We start from the raw sequence: 4,943 nt of genomic DNA, 5'->3' as shown, positions 1-4,943 counted from the left end.
ATATAAGCTCCTTTAAGGAAAAGATTGTTTTGTTTTGTTTTTTTGTCTTTATATCCCTAGCACTTGTCACACATTTAAAACTTAATAAAATTTGAGAAAGAAGACAATAACCGGGGGGGGGGGGAGTTCTCTGTCAAATACATTCACATTTATCAGCTGCTTAAACAAAAGTCCAAGTACATCACACAAGATCAGTCATATCTGACATGTTACTAAAGAAATGTTGAGAAGCCGGACCGGGCCGAGATGGCGGCGGTGGTAGCGTCTGGGACGACGGTGTGGAGCGGCTTCTTGCGGCTCTGCTTCGTGTTCGGCCTGTCCTTTCTGGCACTCACTGGGCTGCTGCTGGTGCAGCTGGCGAACGCAGCCAGGAATTTTGAGGATGTCCGGTGTAAATGTATTTGTCTTCCTTATAAAGAACATTCTGGATACATTTATAACAAGAACATAACTCAGAAAGATTGTAATTGCCTGCATGTTGTAGAATCCATGCCAGTCCCGGGACCTGATGTAGAAGCCTACTGCCTTCATTGTGAGTGCAAATATGAAGAAAGTAAGTTCTGTCACAATCAAAATTACAATTATAATTTATCTGTCTATTCTGGGCCTGCTTCTTCTGTACATGGTATACCTTACATTTGTTTAGCCTATCTTGAAGAGGCATCTCTTTGGACACTCCCAATTGATATAGAGTGATGATAATGTTGGGGATCACCAGCCCTTTGCAAATACCCACAACGTGCTAGTCCCATCCTGCAGCCGGGCTAAGTGGAATATACCCAGAAGCATTGGAAGCTTCAAGTTCAAGAGCACTTAGTACGTTGACTGTGAAATATTACTGACAGAAATGCAGATTTACTTTGGTACTGTGATGTAGATAAAACTCTCCAGTCTCATGCAGAGCATTCTGGTATGGAATGGCCCTTTGCTAGTTTTCTCAGTGACTGAACAAATGGTGTTGGTGGATATGGTCCTTCTTAACCTCTTCTCATGGCCTTAGGGACAAGCCTCAAGATGTGAAAACCATGTGATAAAGAAACCCATCTCTAAAGTTAAGCCTATCTGAATCGGTGGCTTATGTACATTCTTTAGCATTTCCAGTCACCTTTCAGGATGACTGGTGGACTTTGTATGTGTGTCTGAACTGCAACTAAGGTCCTGTACTCCACCCTTTGAGAGCTGTAACAGTTATTGGATAACTGGCTCTTTACTTTCTACATCCTCTTTGGAATGTAACAATAAAAATTAATTTCTGAAAAATAAAAAAAAGAAATGTTGATAGAACACTTTTCATTTGTGTCCAATAGATCAGCACATTGTCATAATTACATATTCAAAATTCACCATAAACTGATAGTTTACAATATATCTCAAAGTCATGGGAAAAATATCCTTAAGTAATTTTGAAATATATATATGTATATATAAATATATATATATATATTTCACATATACATATACACAAATGCACACAAACACATGTATGCATGTATTTGCATAAGATATGCAATGTATGCTTTTGTATACAGAAAAACAGAAGCTAGCTAATAAAAGTTTATGACTTAATTGTCTTCTATTAAGAGGACTGTGCCATGATATTAAGTTATTATATGACAAAACACTTTTGAAGCCATTTAGTCCTATTCACTGCAATTTTGTTCACGTGAAAAGGTTGAAAACGTCAACAGAAGAAACAAAAAATATATAGCAAGATGCCTGCCTTTCAGAATATGCCTGTTAGCTAAATCTAATCATTATTTTTCAAGGAATTTTCATAGTCCTAACTCTTTGCAATGTAAAGTTTATTCCCTGCCACTCCATTATATTAGATGATTATGATCCCAATATAGAGATTATACTTCACTGACTTAGTTCTTATACATATTCATATTTGTGTTCCCACCTTCATGATGGAAACTAGAGTGTTAAACATTTAAATTTAAATTCTTAGCCTTTCATATTACAGTTTTAGAAGTTTTATTTATTTAGGCTACATGTATTTGCTTCAGTATTGTGATATAGGCAGTCACTTCACCAATGCCAATTACAACCCATCTATACTTTCTTATTCTGTGTTATTCCTGTCCACATATTTCCATAAAGCCTTCATAAATGAACTATCCAACTACCCAAGGAAGGCCAGAGTCCTTCCTTGAAGTGTTTTGATTTTGTGAATATTAATGCAATATTTCAGCTACATGTCACTTGGTGTATATGACTTGCCCACTTCCTTTTCTAGTCTAAAAGCCTTTGATGATAACTTTTATGTAATGTTCCTGTTTTAATTTTTTAAAATTTTGAACTGAAACACCAAAAGGAACATTTCCATAAAAACAACACAAAAGAATATTCTATATGAAACTAGGAATCTTGATTTCATACTGCTTCCTTTTTTTGAAAAAAGTATATAATACATTTTATATGATGATTTCAAAACCATCTTGCTTGTGAGTGTTCCCCTTCTGATTGTCCTCTTCTCTTCTCTGCATTAAAAAAAAAATGTTGCAATGCTTCTGTCTCCTCCAAAAGTTCACATACGTTTACCTTTCTAGGTTTCTTTTGACTTTGGTATTTGTATTTAAAAATTCCTACTCAGATTTGATCTCATCATCAGAAATGCTTGTAAGTCCTCTATCCCATCAAAGATTTATTTTCTCCACTATAGAATTATATTAAAATTTAAAGGGTAAGTTATTCTTAGAAGTAAATCATCTCTTTTGCCTTTTGGTAGGTTGTATTTCAGGCTCTTCTCTCATTTAAAGTAAAAGTTGCTAGGTCTTATGTGATTTTGCCTGTAATTCTTAGATATTTGAATTCTTTCTCTATCAGTGTTTGCAGTATATTTTTATTTAATGTGGGAACTCTGAATTTTGGATATAGCACCCCTGGGACTTTTTCTTTTATGGTTCCTTTCAGGAAGTGCCCAATGAATTCATTCTGTCTTTACTTTGCCCTCTAATTCTAATAAATCCAGGCAGTTTTCATTTGTGATTGCTTGAAATTCAGTGTTCAGGCTTTGTTGTCGTTTTAATCGTGGTTTGCAGGGATTCTAATGATTCCTAAATTATCTCCCCTTGACTCATTTTCCAGGTCAGTTGTTTTTGATAATAGACACTTTACATTTTCTTTTATTTTTTAATCTTTTGATTTTATTCTAATATTTCTTATTACCTCATGGAATCATTGATTTCTGTCATTGTAGTTATGAGGGAGTCTATTTCTTGGATAAAGTTTACCATTTTCTCTTCAAATCTACTTATTCTTCTCCCAAGACTTTCTTCTAAATCAAAGTTTCTTAACTTTTTTTCTAAATCATGGATCCCTTTAGTATCCTGGTGAAACGGATGGCCTCCTCTGAGGAAAATGTTTTTAAACACATAAAATAAAAGATGTAGCATTACAAAGGAAACCAATTTATTGAAATACAATTATCAATTTTTAAAAGTTCATGAATGTTATTTTAAGAACCTCTGCTTTAGAACTTTTATTTCATTTTTTATCTTTTGCTTCATTTGATCTTCATTTTTTGTGGAAAATCTATTTTTCCCATTTAGTCTCTGCTTACAGTTATTGAGTAGCTACTTTATTCTTTGGGGGGGTTCTTTTGATTTGTATTTTTTATGTTAGTCAATGTTTTCTTTGATTTACCCATCTATCTAGCTTTAGTTCCTGAACTGTGGATGTTGTTGCAGGGCTGTATTTTGTACTCTGTTATGCTTCTTGTGAGATATTCAGTCCTATGTGGGCTTACCTTGGGTCCCTGGTTCTTCTCCAAGGGCTTGCCCCCTTGGATCTTCAAGGCTTAGAGAGCTAGATCATAAGGACGGGGTCAGGCTTCTCAGGACAAAGTGTTAAAAACTTCAGAACCCTTGAACCCAGGTTCAAGGTCTTGGTATGCCCTGGTCTTGGTATGAATGCCTTAATACCACATTGATCACCATTTCACTTCCTGCTGCTGTTTTGAAGGTCCCTACCTTGGTGCTTTCTGAACACCTGGAGCCTTCCCAGGGGTGTCCTCTGGTCTTGCTATCTCTGGACACAGATCCTTGCAGGATACATGGGTCCCTTCTGTGGTTGAGTTGATACTTTTTTAGCTGGAGGGTCTCCCTTACTTATTACTTGTGGGCTTCTTCTAACTGACTATTTATACAGTTATGGGATAGAATAAGTAACTGTAGTTTCTTGTTGGACTTCTTGATCATTATTCAATCTGATATGAATTTCAGGGTTTTTCTGGGGTAAAGTATGTGAGAGTTCAGTGGTGTACTTCCCGTTTTGGCACCCATCCTGGCAGAAAGTCTGCTTCTAACTTTTAAAGTTCTTTGCATGCAATATCTCATGTATTCCTCTCAACAATATGGTGAGCTAGGTATCATAGATCCATTTTATGGAAAGGAAACTGAGATTCAGTCTTGCCCATACTCACACAGTAAATCAAACAGGCACAACTTGACCCAAGTCTTCCTGACATTTTACATGTTGTAACCTACTTACACATGCTACATCTATTTTCATTGCTTTTTAAATATTCTGAAGTTTTAGATCTTTGGAAATCCTTTGAAATAATTATTGTATCACTGAGAAAATATCAATATCAGAAACATAAACTGTTATAGCAGGGAGCAGTTTGTGGTCATTGAAAGTACTATGTAATTTCCCCAATACCATTCCACTTGCTCTTCTTATACTCATCTCTGAGTACAGCTAATTCCCTAATTGTTGTTGTTGTCTTTAAGTTGTGTTAGTCATGTCTGACTCTTCATGGGTCCAATTCCATTTTGGGTTTTCTTGGCAAAGATACTGGAAAGGTTTACTGTTTCCTTCTCCATCTCATTTTACAGATGAGGAAACTGAGGCAAACAAGGTTAAGAGACTTACCCAGGGTCACATAGCTAGCAAATGTCTGAGGCTGGATTTGAACTCAGGAAAATGAATCTTCCTGA

General features: G+C 35.8%; 1 pseudogene; it reads left to right on the top strand.

The window, feature by feature from the left end:
• Positions 1–246: 246 nt before the first annotated feature.
• LOC114045633 lies at positions 247–825 on the top strand (annotated as a pseudogene).
• The last annotated feature ends 4,118 nt before the right edge of the window (positions 826–4,943 follow it).

Source organism: Vombatus ursinus, unplaced genomic scaffold (assembly GCF_900497805.2).
Source record: "Vombatus ursinus unplaced genomic scaffold, bare-nosed wombat genome assembly UNPS02014779.1, whole genome shotgun sequence".
NCBI classification, from domain to species: Eukaryota; Metazoa; Chordata; class Mammalia; order Diprotodontia; family Vombatidae; genus Vombatus; species Vombatus ursinus.
This window is presented reverse-complemented; position numbering and strand designations above follow the sequence as displayed.